This window comes from Ptychodera flava, chromosome 13 (genome assembly GCF_041260155.1).
Source record: "Ptychodera flava strain L36383 chromosome 13, AS_Pfla_20210202, whole genome shotgun sequence".
In the NCBI taxonomy this organism is placed as follows: domain Eukaryota; kingdom Metazoa; phylum Hemichordata; class Enteropneusta; family Ptychoderidae; genus Ptychodera; species Ptychodera flava.
This window is the reverse complement of record NC_091940.1, coordinates 24878875-24894528: the sequence shown is the minus strand read 5'-3', so window position 1 is coordinate 24894528 and position 15654 is coordinate 24878875. Positions and strand designations below refer to the sequence as shown.

At 39.7% G+C, this 15654-nt stretch overlaps 1 pseudogene; it reads left to right on the top strand.

Annotated features, from left to right (window-relative positions):
- Positions 1-7934: 7934 nt before the first annotated feature.
- LOC139147916 (arylsulfatase B-like) lies at positions 7935-14910 on the top strand (annotated as a pseudogene).
- Positions 14911-15654: the final 744 nt, after the last annotated feature.

Here is a 15654-nt window from a genome sequence, read left to right as displayed (position 1 = left end):
TGTTCGATGGCATCTCAAAAGTTAATGGCATCTCAAAAGTAAACAAACAAAGAATAACATTATGACAATCTTGCATTGTTGCCTTGTCTCTCGTTACTATAAAGTTATATTTGTGAAGTCAAAAACCGCTGTACCACTGTGTTGTGGCCAGGAATTTTAGATCAGGGGTTACTGTGTCCCACCACCATTTGTTTTGGGGGACATTTTGTACATTTTAGGACAACAAGCAGTTGTCAATCAAATTTTGCATCATTTCGTAAATACATTAGTTTAACTGAAAAAAATTCAAGCTACCGGGACCGCGTCGCTACGCTTGAATTTCAGGCAATTGAAGAGTTGAAGAGTAAACCATATCTGCCGCAAATCAGAGCTCAGACGGACTTCAGTCAAGCAAATTACATGATATCAAGTGCAGAGTTTCAATTACTTTTAATCATATACTAGTTCTGAAAGTACGTAAGTGTAAGCCTCAAAATAATTATGCAAAACAAAGATCATCATCAGTAACATATATTACTTGTAGACTACACCCATCACAGTCGACTCAGGAGTGCGCCCGAGGTGACCCGCTGTACGCAAGAGTGCGGGGCAAGTATTAGGGTTCCGTTTAGGGGACATTGTCGCAAGGGCGTGTCCTGGCGGCAACACTGTGTACCATAGTCATCTTCGCTTGCCAAGGTCTCTTGCCCTGGCGACCGGATGCTCTATGAAGAGTGGGAGACTGTATTCGAAGTAACAGACCCTTGCGAGAGGACGAAAAAGGCAGTAGCTCAAACTGTTACCAAATTTTTCCCCAAAGAATGTTAATGCTGTGCTTCAACACGTAAGCTTATGAAAATGTGTTTTGCAGTTAAGTTTTTTCACCGTGCCCAGATGCTCACATGGTAAAACCAACATTGGTATACTTCTTTAAATGCGACGGTGTGGTGAAGGACATGTACTGTAAGGCTGCGTTCACAAAAAAACCGATGGGGGGGGGGGGCAGGAGAAATTCAGGGGGGGATTCGGAAATTTTGGGGGTAGTAGAGGGGGACTTGGAAATTTTGCTCTACCTGTAAGGGGGGACTTGAAAATTTTTGGTTCCCTTTTATGTTTTAAATTTTCCAATTCCAAGTTTTTGTAGGTAATTTAATGAAAAATGAATACCAGTTTTATGTCATCCAAATGTTGTAGTGTTAGTAATAATTTATCAGAATCTAGAACCATTTTGTCGCATTCCATGATTTTTATCTCGAAAAAATCTAAACATGTGTGATTTGTCGTAAAATAAATCAAACTTGAGCCTAGTAACAGGGCAAAAGCTGCAACTGTTGATGATTTTTGCAATATTTCTATGCAATATATCAACTACAGTTTCTTGCTGTCTCCCTACAGCATGCTCAAACACACAATGTTCAGTTTGTCGACAAAACCTGTATATATAAATATGTATTTAGGTGATAGAGTCCAGACTGACAGTCAGTTGTCAGTGATACAAATGCATGGTACACACACATAGGCTGTGATAGCAAGCTGAATACTGGACAATTCAACATGTTGCTAGAACAAAAACGCAGTTGTATAAACTGAACAAAAATATTGTCAAAATTATCAAAGTTAATAGAGCTACTGCCTACGGGCAACTGTCACTATCAGATACTGCCCGTGCTACTGCAGTGCCACTGTTACTGCATACCTGGACAGTGACAGAGATAGCTCTGACTCTGATCTGGGACTAGTATACCTAACGGTGTGGTGAAGGACATGTACTGTAAGGCTGCGTTCACAAAAAACCGATGGGGGGGCAGGAAATTCAGGGGGGATTCGAAAATTTTGGGGGTAGTAGAGGGGGGACTTGAAAATTTTGCTCTACCGGTAGGGGGAGGACTTGAAAATTTTTGTGTTCCCTTTTATGTTTTACATCTTCCAATTCCAAGTTTTGTAGGTAATTTAAATGAATACCAGTTTTATGTCATCCAAATGTTGTAATGTTAGTAATAATTTATCAGAATCTAGAACCATTTTGTCGCATTCCATGATTTTTATCTCGAAAAAATCTAAACATGTGTGATTTGTCGTAAAATAAATCAAACTTGAGCCTAGTAACAGGGCAAAAGCTGCAACTGTTGATGATTTTTGCAATATTTCTATGCAATATATCAACTACAGTTTCTTGCTGTCTCCCTACAGCATGCTCAAACACACAATGTTCAGTTTGTCGACAAAACCTGTATATATAAATATGTATTTAGGTGATAGAGTCCAGACTGACAGTCAGTTGTCAGTGATACAAATGCATGGTACACACACATAGGCTGTGATAGCAAGCTGAATACTGGACAATTCAACATGTTGCTAGAACAAAAACGCAGTTGTATAAACTGAACAAAAATATTGTCAAAATTATCAAAGTTAATAGAGCTACTGCCTACGGGCAACTGTCACTATCAGATACTGCCCGTGCTACTGCAGTGCCACTGTTACTGCATACCTGGACAGTGACAGAGATAGCTCTGACTCTGATCTGGGACTAGTATACCTAACACATCCTTTACAAATGTGCGGGCCTGTGATAGTTGGGGGGGACTTGAAAAATTTTGATCATATAGAGGGGGGCATTTGAAATTTTTTTAGGTTATTAAGGGGGGGGCATCTGAAAAAAAAATAAGATTTTAATCGCGATTCCTCCAGCCCCTCCTAATCGTTATTTGTGAACGCAGCCTAACAATCTATTTCCTGATATTCTCGATGCCCTAGCTTGTGGCTAAACCAATAACTGAACAACTCAATGGGAAGTAGCTCTGTTTTACTCCTTTTTCAACTTTCAGGCTGGGCGAGACAAAATTATTTGTTTTGATGTGTAATTTTGTGTTAGTGTACATGTGTTTTATAAGTATGTATAATTTGCTATTAATATTATTTTTGAGAAGTTTATGAAAAAGACCAACTCTCCATACCGAGTTGAAAGCCTTGGCAAAGTCAACAAAACAAAATATTCTACTTTTTGTTGATGTGAAATTTTATCTACAAAGGGGAATAAACGTAAATAACGAAATGCGCATAATTTATGCGCCTCTAAATAATCATTATCACTCGACTCTAACTTGAATGTGTCTGGACATGATGTTTAGAATATCTGCAATGCTGGATACATTCAAACTGGACAGATTTATAGCTCTGTTCGTCACTTCCTCTCTCCACAAGCTACTCAAACCACAGGCGCCCGTGCCCTGGGTAGTCTGCTAGATCGATTTTCTGTTCAATCAATGGATCCCTTACTCGATCTGGCCATTTAGGTTGCAGTGGCGGGCAGATCGAGTACGGGGTCGATAGAAATATAGATCGAGCAGAAAATCCATTGATCTAGCAGACTACCCAGGGCACGGGCGCCTGTCGCGGTGACTCAAACCCTCGTCTCTGCACTTGTGCTGTCTCGCTAAAATCGGACTATTTTCTCAGTCCGCACAACTTCTCGTGTTTGACTCGAAGTTGTACGGTTCCGCGAAAAACTCTCGTATACGATGATGTCAAACAGAGAAAAATTCCATGGGACAGTTTGATGTGGATTTCTCAAAATTATTGCTACAGATTGCAAAAATATCGTTGCGATCTGGGTTTTATTCACCGGGATTATTTTCATTTGATGAGTAAAACGATTAAAGCGGCCTATCAACCAGGAACTGTGCAATTTTGATGTACTGAGTGCCATCTTTACCAATAAGATATACGGATTCGGTCACGTGAACTTGTCAACCACTGTCTCGCGCTGTCACGACGCCAACGCAAGTCTGCCTGGGCGAGCAGAAAGTTTCACCGCGCTATCGACAGACAGCCACAGTAATCAGATTATTGAAATTATTTGATTGTTATCAAATATATTTGTGAAGGGAAGGCAACAACAAGATCGAAACAGTATCGTTGCTTTCAAAATATCACAAGCAAAATAGTCTTAGAAAAATACTTTCCGTGACAACATAATCGTGCGCTGTACATTTGTTCTATTGCATTTAAAAGTATACATTCACCTATAATCTAAATATGGCCATATATGGTCAAAGGGGCGTTCCTTGGTATTCAAAATACCCATGTGAGGGCGCCGTTTTTAAAAAGCGGCCACCCGCTTAAAATCTGTGATTGGTTAGATTTTCTCTTTCCATGGTAACTGTGGCAAAATGGGAACAGGTGACAGTATACCTTTAAAGTCTGAGATAGTCAAGCTACAGAGCAAGCGTTTACAGTTCTTTATACTGTTTGGTTTGGTTTATCAAACACCCCTGCAAAACGATCGAACAAGGGTCACTTCAAATTTGAAAACTGCAAAGGGGGGGGGGTCATGTATTTTTCAAACAGCTCAAAGGAGGGGGGGTCACTTAATTTTCATAAGTATCCGTCCCGTCAAAAAGCAGTTTCAGTGTTCATAAATATTCTGGGAGATAAAAATGATTCGTTGCATGATTTCATTCTCTGCAGTTATTCACCTGTAAATCTGAACAACAGTATAATTATCTGTCACATGAACATCTTGACTTGACAACTCTGAGGCTTGTCTTATTGTAAATCAAGCTCACTGAACTGAGGGCAATGAACAATTCCTATTACTTACATATTAGAGATATAGCAAGTTTTGTCAGGGAAATTATTTAACAGTTACCTGTACTGAGACTACTAGTACCATGAAAAGTTAAATAATACTTTTAGGTGAAATTCCAATATCATAATTGTTGTCCACATCTGAACTTTTAAATACCCTATTTGAATCAAGTACATTTGTATCAATTATCAAACACCTATAAAAGCACAAATTAATTTAGTTTAGAATTGTAAAAAAATTATTCTTAGTTTTTTCATAGACTCCAATGTATAGTGAATCAACATTTCGGTGAAATTCCAAAATCCAATTTCTTGCACACATATCAACCTTTAACCTTCCTAGGCTAAGTACTTTAAAATGAATTATCAAATGTCTCTAAATACAAAGATTTTGATAGTTTTGTATTGGAAAAAAATTATTTATATTTTCCTCATAGACTCCCATGTACAGTGAATCTACATTTTGGTATAATTCCAAAATCCAATTTCTAGCGAACACATCCATTTGTTACTACCCTAATCTAGTCTAGTACACTGATATCAATAATCGAGAGTACATAAATACATGGGTATGGCGCGTAAATCAAGGCCATTATTCGAACTCCCCATTTTCAACTATACAACTCAACATTCAACATTCAAACTCCCCATTTTCAACTATACAACTCAACATTCAACATTCAAACTCCCCATTTTCAACTATACAACTCGACATTCAACATTCAAACTCCCCATTTTCAACTACACAACTCAACATTCAACATTCAAACTCCCCATTTTCAACTATACAACTCGACATTCAACATTCAAACTCCCCATTTTCAACTATACAACTCGACATTCAACATTCAAACTCCCCATTTTCAACTATACAACTCGACATTCAACATTCAAACTCCCCATTTTCAACTATACACTTACAACTCAACATTCTATTATCGAACTCAACATTTGGGATTCCTATTCCCCATTTTCAACTTTCGAACTCAAAATTTGGGATTCGTATTCTCCCTAGGCATCCCTAACTTGCTTCATTGTAGTTACCCACGTTTTTCCTTCTGGGCTATACTACGTCAGAACGCGTCATAGTACGTCACATGACGTTTCGGAGTTTTGGAGTTATTCTATGTGATGTTCTAGAGGGTCCAAAAATATGGACCGGAAACACTTGTGATGCTATCAAGATTTACCGCCGACCTCCGCCATCACTTCAGTCACTTAGGCCTAGGCCTAAATTCGGTCGCTATCATGTCGTCTAAATCAAGAGCATGCATGCGTGGCCCGCCATGGCTTATTTTAAAATTAACAACTCGCTTGTTAATTTCCACACTATTACAGCCAAAACACAACTCAGACACTAAACTAGCTCTGCATGGCAGGGCTAAAACACACAAAATCACATACAAGACAAGATGGCTGATGTGTGGAGCCACTTTCCCTTTATTACACCGTGACCACTATGTTCAACATCATGTATTTCACGTTGAGCGGCTTGCACTACCTGGACAATACGCTCACTACACATTCAAATGCCACTTAAACTGTGACAAAAGTCTAACAAGACTCTCACACCTACGTGACACATCTCCCCGTCTGTCGGGCTCGTCAAGGTCAAGTAGCAGCCTAGACAAACTACCACTGACGTGGTCACTAAATTGTTCGGTGTCGTCCAAAATTAACTGCGAGGTCACCATATGTTTGGGACCCCCTAACAAAGTGATAAGTAGTTTCATGTAAAATGACACCGACGATTTTTTAAAGTCGTATTTGACTATATGTATGCTCATTTTGGCTTGTGTTCGCTGGCTAGTGGTCTAGGGGGACCTATGACTTCGATAGTTGAAAATGTGGAATACGAATCCAAAATGTTGAGTTCCATAGTTGAAAATGTGGAGTTCGAAAGTTGAAAATGTGGAGTTCGAAAGCTGAAAATTGGGAGTTCGAAAGTTGAAAATGTAGATTTGTATAGTTGAAAATTGGGAGTTCGACAGTTGAAAATGTGGAGTTGTATAGTTGAAAATTGGGAGTTCGAAAGTTGAAAATGTGGAGTTGTATAGTTGAAAATGGGGAGTTTGAATGTTGAATGTTGAGTTGTATAGTTGAAAATGGGGAGTTTGAATGTTGAATGTTGAGTTGTATAGTTGAAAATGGGGAGTTTGAATGTTGAATGTTGAGTTGTATAGTTGAAAATTGGGAGTTCGAATATGGGCCTTGATTACGCGTCATAACATGGGTTTACCAATTTTTGTATTGGAAAAAAATTATTCATACTTCCTCATAGACTCCCATGTATAGTGAATGAACATTTTAAGTGAAATTCCATAATCAGATTTCATGTACACATAATATGCACGTTTAACCTTCATATTCTAATCAAGTACCAATTATGTTAATTATTTAACGTCTGTATATGCACAAGTATACCAAGTTTTTCATTGGAAAAAAAAATTATTCACAATTTTATCAATGACTTCCATGTATAGTGGATGAACATTTTTGGTGAAATTCTAAAGTCAAACTTTTTGTCCACATGCCAGTTGTAACAACCCTATTTCATTTAAGTACATTTATGTAAATTATCTAATATCTATAAATGCATAGATATGGTTTTGCATTGAAAAAGTATTACATAGATTTCTCATACATACATGTATGAGAAAATATATGTATACCATGTATAGTGAATCAACATTATCAACAGCTGATTTTTAATTACATCCAAACATCAAAATTTTGTACACACACGGTTGCGCAAAAATATTGCGTTCACCAGTAATTTCTGTCCAACCCCTTTGAGGCGTAATTTCAAAATTATAAGCAAGTCAGAAGGGGAAATCTGAGAATCAACACCTTTTGAGTTTGTAAGGAAGGTCATTTGAAAAAATCTAAGCTCTTTTTGGGGGGATTCTATCGCTCCATACCCCTGAGGTGTTTGTGTGTGCAGCTTTACTCGAGCAATGTCTGTGTGTGTGTGTGCGTGGGGGGGGGGGGGTCATGAAATTTTTGTCATAGTGAAAGGGGGGTCATCAATTTTTTGGTACAATGGGTAGGGGGGTTCACTTATTTTGACTGATGCGCAGGAAGAATTTGCTGCCCCCCCCCCGGCCATAATAACTGAACGCTCCCTAATGTGCGTAAACACTCATTTTTCACTACAAAGAGTAAAACATTTGACGAAAATCTCAGTCTGATAGATCATTCAAGTCTTTGGCAACGTAGATTCAATAGAAATTACGTCATAGAAACGCATGGGCACAAATATCGAAGTCAAAATTGCATGAATCAGATGAATTGTGTCACCTTCATCGGCCGACCAAATTGTTCGGTAAATGTAACGCATGCGCACTAAAATGTATCACTAAAATCGGCTACAGAATTTCATCGGCGTTGTATGGCGGGGGAGGTCGTACAACGCCGGGAACACACAGTTTCATGGAGACGTGCATGGAGGTAAAAAAGATCGTACGCAGGGCTAATTCAGCCCGTTCCCTCCCAGCTCCTAACTACGGCTGATCTCTCAAGAACGTCAAGTAAACTTGTGATGTGGATCGCGGTCAGCGGTCTTTACGTATTGTTTCGTTTTCGGTCACATGACTGGTCAGCTGATACCCGTAGTTATTGTATTACAGGGTGTTGGCTAGATTGGCTCCAAGTAGTAACCTCAGGCTGGCTTTTCTCGGCAACGGTCAGTAATACTGGCTGACCAAGTATTCCCCCTACCACTCAGTGCGACAGTCTGCCGAAGTCTAGCCCGTCAGTTTATTCTGTTTTGATAGTTATATGCCCACAGACTTGGAGCAAGTCCAGATATTGGCCTATACGAGCTACATGACGTGCAGTAAATATGAGGAGCAGTGTGTGACTTCCTTTCGCATATGCGTTCACGTATTTGTAATGTTTGCATCGGATGGTCGGAAAGACTGAGCCATGGCAAACTCCATTTACTTTTCTCTGATTTGCATTTTGTTCGCGTTGCACAGTTCTCACGTACTCGTACTCGGCAGCCGGCCCCACATTTTGCTGATACTTGCCGACGATTACGGTTGGCATGACGTTGGTTACCACGGCTCGATTATCAAAACTCCTTACCTTGACGAGCTGGCTGGCGAGGGCATCAAACTTGAGAACTACTATGTACAGCCCATCTGCACACCAACTAGAAGTCAGCTGATGAGTGGGCGATATCAGGTAGGAAAGTGAATCTGATTACAAATCGTACGTGGTAGGCTACAATATGTAGCATTGCTGCAAGGCATGACACCACTTTATAAGCGTAGACATTGCATACTCCACTGACAAGGAGCAAGAGAGCAACTTTCACGCACGATAGACCATCACAGCCTGTGGTACGCAGGGCTAGATTGATCGTAGACTTTAGGGTATGGTAAAAACTGCGAAACATATGTTTATGTTTCCTAGGGCAGTACCTGAGGGGTTCAGTACTAGAAATACACACCACAGTTCGGACTGTGATTATAGATTTTGACCACAATAGGCCTCTTGGATGAAAATCCCCTGAAAATCGCACCGGGCATGGTGATTTCTACGCTAAAAGTTGAGTTGCAGACCCACGTAAGTTTACGCCCCTTTCATTTAATGAAAGAGGCGTAAACTTGGCCACAGATAAGCACCTTTGACTTTTTGCTGCAGTTCTGTAGCAGTGGAGGTAGGCCACAACTTCCCCCGGCGTAGGAAGGAAACACACACCTTCGTTCCTTCCCAGTCACCCAAAATCGCCGGGGAAAGTTGGCTACAGAATTGCAGTAATTTTGACCTCCAATTTTGTATAATGTTGAGATTTGACATTATAAGTATTCAGCCAAATACGTAGAATTTAGACACCAAACACAATTTACAGAAAATTGTAGAGATGGCGGTTTTTAATGTGAACCGACGCCAATTTTGAACATTTGATATAATTTATTATCTGCAAGAGTCTGAATGTCATGGCCTTAGCCTTCCATATCTTTCATCACCAAGTTTCCGTTCTGATACTATCTCTTCCTTCAGGGATCAACCTTATGATCTCGAAAGAGAGGTGATGACAATGATTTACATACAAAGTGATGGGGGTTTCCAGGAGGGGTACTGCCTCAGGAAGGGTAGTCCCGGGGGTTTGACCTCATTTATTCCGCCTTATGTACACTTTTGACCATGGCAACGTTGAGATCAGACATTTGACGCTTATCTTTGACTAGCACAACTGCTAATCGCAAAAACACACTTTTGACAGATCGTTTGGTAGAGAATGTAGATTTTTTACATCATTCAGGTACTTATATGACCATAAAATGTAGACTTATGAACACCCCTACCTCAGTTAATGGAAAATCGTTAAGTCTGTGCTTTGTATTTCGAATTGTCCAGGGTACACATGTAGTCAATTCGTGACTGAATGTCCCCACGGGTTTACCGGTCCAACATTTATCACTGTTCCACCCAGCTCAAGAGTTAGCATAGATAGAATACTCACGCGAAAATTTCATTTTCAAGTTTTTTCACTTTTCGAACGTGTGAATCATTATAAAGCAGCCAGGCTGCAAAAGAGTTCCTTCAAGCCATGTTTCCTACTGGACTTTCCACATTTTTGCAACCCCAAAGATCTAATGACGAATCCCTTTAGATCCACACAGGTTTGCAACATGGCGTCATAAAGCCTCAACAGCCGAACTGTTTACCTGTTGAAGAAGTGACATTGGCTCAGAAACTCAAAGAAGCTGGATACTCCACACACATTGTCGGCAAATGGCATCTGGGATTTTACAAGAAGGCCTGTCTACCAACTCATCGAGGGTTCGACACATTCTTCGGTAAATTAAAGTTTACTAGAACAGTTTACTTAAAATTTGAAAGTTGATCTGTGAATTGTATTGAGAGTACTATGATGGTGTACTGAGTGTAAATGCCCAGGCGGTATGTTAATTGAGCGGCATTATGAGGTGCAGTCCAGTTGCATTGTGGGTAAATAAAGTTCATATTTATTTCATGGATTTAATAAGTTGTCTGTGAAGCCACTATGGATATCAACGGTCCCCCCTTTCCATTTTAAATATCCTTCGGCTTTCCTTTGTCGCCATTGTGTAGGTAATCTTTTTTTAATTGAAACTTTCTGTCAACGCAGGATACCTGGTCGGCGCGGAAGACTACTACACTCATAAAAAGGAGGACGGCTATGACCTGCGTAGAAACGAGGAGGAAGTCGCTAAAAACTACAGCGGACAATATTCAGCCATGATATTTGCCAGCGAAGTGGAAACCATCATAAAGGAACATGATTCTGACCAAGTATTTCGTTCTCAAGAAATTTCAAAGTTAGGCCATTTAAAGAAAATTCTTTGTCTTCCGTCCTTTGATTTTTGAAAAACTTACCCGGCCAACCAGGGGAAAAACAAACAAACACAGACAAAAACACAAGTGTATTAACATAAGCTCATTTTTTACTTGGTTTTCTTTGGAAAAAGAATATTTTTATTTGTAATGGTGTTAACATCGTGTTTGTTTTCTTAATTTTCTCTGAAAACCTATCAGCATGAGGGCGGCAAACACAGAATTTTATTTAAAGCGCCCTAGGCTACAGTGTGAACACAATTTTTTTTTTAATATTTTGAAATCATATCATGATGCGGATAATATTTCATTCAAGTGTATAGAGAAGGCTCGAAAAAAGAAAATATTTGTTTCCCCTCCTGGCGTGAGACGATCCAAATTTGCCGGGTCAGCTCTGTTTGTGACCTTCGCACCTAAAATTTGAAAGCAGTGACAATGCACTGCGCACAGCAGAAAAGTTCTCGCGTTAACTATTATTAGCCTATGCTTGGTGATTACTTTCGACAACGAGTAGGGTTACAGCCAAATGAGGCAGTTTTGGTCAGATGTGCACGTTTTGTCAGATAAGTTTCCTACAAATTGTACAGGTCCGAAAAGTGAACATATATTCGTTTCTCTGCGCACATCAAATCATCGCCGGATGTGAGCATTCGTGGTGTTAGTGCACTGAATGTCGGGACTTAATATTCCAAACTACTAGTATTTATGAAGAGTTCTCCCGCGTTTAACACCATGAAATTATCCAAAAATCATTTCAATTATGTTATCCTCAAGCCCAAATTGTTGCACCCGTCACACATCATTGACGTTAACTTCTGTTTGAATACGTAGATTGACAGTCACTTTGGTACGCGAACTTTAACAGTGATGATATTTTGATGACATACTCTTTATTTAAGTCAGAGAAACCTTTCTATCTGTTTTAAATACAAAACGTACATACTCTCCAAGAGTCACATGTTCATCGCATACGAGCCTTCCGAACCAAGAAAATCATCCACATTGAAGTTTGCTCTAGTAATCAGACTCTCAAAATGTGTTGATTGAAACTTTTTCAATTCATAATTGTAAACTGTTTCCAACACCCAACTGAACGGAGACTCGCTGAGTGGTGTTAATGTGTTCCGTATTCCTGTTTTCCTTGCAGCCGCTGTTTATATATCTTCCATTCCAATCAGTCCACGCGCCGTTGCAAGTACCTGAAAAGTACATCAGCCAATACAGAGGCCTGATACAGGACAAGGACCGTTTAATATACGCCGGCAAGGTGACGTGCATGGACGAAGCCATTGGAAACGTCACACAGGCCTTAAGAAATTCGCCTATGTGGAACAACACATTGATTGTGTTTTCAACTGGTAACGCTATAAGTTCATTTACCTTCCCCGTTTTTGCTAGAAATGTAGGAATAATAAATATGCATCCTTATATTTTTTACTTGCGAGAAAAAACAAGAACTGTTTTTTTTCATCATGTCGCTAATAATCATAATAATTATTTTTCAGATAACGGCGGGCAGGTAGGTGTTGGAGGAAACAACTGGCCACTTCGAGGATGGAAGGGATCATTGTGGGAAGGGGGAGTACGCGGTGTTGGATTTGTGCACAGCCCGCTCTTCGCCAACAACGTGAAAGGCACGGTGAACAATGAACTGATCCACGTGAGTGACTGGTTCCCAACGTTAGTTCACTTAGCTGGCAGTACACTGAATGGCACGAAACCACTGGATGGGCACAATCAGTGGCGTACCATCAGGTAAGTTTATCTCCTGTCAGGTGCAGGCCACACAATTGATGAAAGAATGCACGGTACCTCCACAAAGTAGGTAATATAATAAACAGAAAGGAAAGGTTTCCGATAAAGAGAAGGTTTTGCTCACGTCTTTACATGCCTCTGAACTCTTCCTATGAACACAGATAACTTGGTAATCCTGTCTGAGAACTGCTATGCAGTTGAAATTACAAAAATGTGGACAATCCATTCTGAAAGTTATTTTGTTCTGGTAATCCTGAGACTTGCAGGAGACGCAGGATTAAGGACAAGGTCGTGCTAGTTTTGATACTACCATGGATGTTACCTTCACGTTTATAGTAGTAACTTATAACTGATTGTCAAAGCGAACACTGTACGCTAGAGAATTGTCGGTTTGGTATTAGTGTGTAGTTGATCCGAAGCACCTATACCGTCACAGAAACTGTGCCACACTAACTTTGTAAAATTGATCCACAAACTGAAAACAAATGTTTTGATTATGTCTGTTGTGATAGTGAGGGCGCCCCATCTGCCAGGAAAGAGCTACTTCATAACATTGACCCATTGGCCTGGTTGCCAAGCAACTCAACTGGCATCGATGATGTTGTTGCAAACAACGGAACATTCAACTCATCGATAAGGGCGGCTCTACGGGTGGGTGACTGGAAGATATTAACTGGATATCCAGGTATGACTAACATCAAATAAGTTTAAATTTAGAAAAATGAGTACGTCAGATTCTCAAACATGCATGGGATGGTACCTTAATTAAACGTTTAAGGAACAGCATATTGGCATATTATTGCGGTCTCGACTACACAGCAGTTGCTGTCAAGTTTCTAGAGAAAAACCAAAATATACTTGATTTTCATAGACAGTTGTGAGTCAGTTTTGTCGTACAGCAGGATCGATACTTGCAGTGTCTATGGTTTTGTATACAGTTTTGTTTTCGTAAAATTCAATCACACGCCATCTTTGCAAAAGAATAGTGCCAGTGAGTGTTTGGGCCGATGAATTGACTTTGTGTCCCTAAGAAGGGAAGCCTTGCCCCCGCCGATTGCTCTCAACGCTGCATACAAAGATGTTTTCATGAAGGTAATGCATGAAAAACATTGTTTGTTTATTAATGGCGAACTTAAATGTTTATTATACGAACAATGTTTTTTTATTCAGCCAATATTACGTGATTTACCATCTTTTACTTATTTATTTCATATCATTTATACTTATTAATAATTTTCATAGTTGTTTTCGTCGTATTCGTCACTAAAAGTCTCCAATCATGGGAACTTTGCAGGAAACGGAAGTTGGATTCCACCTCCGGAATACGGGAAAACACCTGTTGTCCCACGGGATGGATCTGATAAACGTGTCTGGTTGTTCAACATCAGGAAGGACCCGGATGAGCGACACGACCTATCGGATATCGAAACAGAAAAGGTGAAGAACTGTTAGAGAAGATAGAAGACTACTACAAAACAGCGGTTCCTCCGAGATATCCTAAGTACGACCCGGAAAGTGATCCAAACTACACGGTGGTAACTGGGGACCGTGGCGATGACATGGAATTACTCTTCCAGCCTGAGGGATCTCGAGTGAGGACTGTAGTCACTGATTTTATGTGATGGCGGATATATAGTCAGGTTCTCGCGTAGGATTATGTAGGAACTAATAACAAATGTTACGGAGCTCGCCTTTATGGAAACTACATAGTCATCGTTTCAGTTTTTTTAACCTTCCAGGCAAAAGCCATATTTCCAGAAGGCATCAAGCGAGAACAATATGCAACTGAGGAACTTTGGGCAAACACAAACATAACAAACAAAAAACATCAAAATGTGCTACAAAATCGACAGTGGATCATTTACACGACAGCAATACACTCTGTAGTCATTTCCGTACTCAAATCAAAAACAACGTGGGCTTGTTTCGTTTTCTATTCACAGCATGTCATGTGAAAATACTGTTTTTACGACAAATAAAATACAGACTTGCGATATCACTTGGAGCACTCTCTGAACACAAAACCAGGCTTTCGTGATATATAACAAGATAGTAACCAGAAGGTATCAAAATCATGGACGATAAGGGAGATAGCTGGGCCTGATTGACATATTTTTACATGTACGTTTTTGAGTAAAAATATTAAGAAACGCGTTTTTTTACCGCAAAACCACCGTATGCGCAATGTTTTTGAAAAACTAACAAATTTTCTGAACTTTTCGATAACCGCGTAAATAAAAAAAAAACACATGTCGACGATGTCGGGTGTGTGACCTCTTCTTTTATGTGAAAACGCAGATATTGAAAAATACGTGTTAAAGATCCATTAGCTGTAACTTTGGTCATTTTTATTTTGTTTGTTCTGTGTATCATCTGCAGTTTCTGGTTTAAATTCCTGAACCATGGAGAATTTCCTAATATTTAGCTCATAAATATACCCTATATGAGTATAATCTGCATTGTTATTTTTTAAATTTTGTATTCATGTCCGGACTAGAATACATTTACTAACAATAACAATGGTCATTTCACATATACACATATATACATATACTCGGCCGAAAATCACACGAAAATTCATACCTGATACTTCATCTGCTTACAAAATGCTCATTTCCTGTGATTTTCGGCCGAGTTCAAGAGACATCTGGCCAAAACATAAGCGTGAGTAACATTCCAGTCATCCCTCATGGGTAGGCTGCGCCAACGTCAGTAAAGTGGAGGTACCCAAGAGGTGACCGGAATGTTGCTCACCCCTAGGTTTTGGCGAGTTGTCCGTCGAAGTCGGCCGAAAATCACACGAAACGAGCGTTTTTGAATCAGATAAAGTATCAGGTATGAATTTTTAGAATGGTAGGGAACGATCGACGGTTGCATGATAGATGAACTTGCTAATTTTCACAGTGAAATCGGACACGGAATGTGACATGGCATGGTTTTTATAGCCATTCTGTTTCCAGACTTGGGGTATTTCTCGCTTCTGTATACTCGTCTATGGGGCGA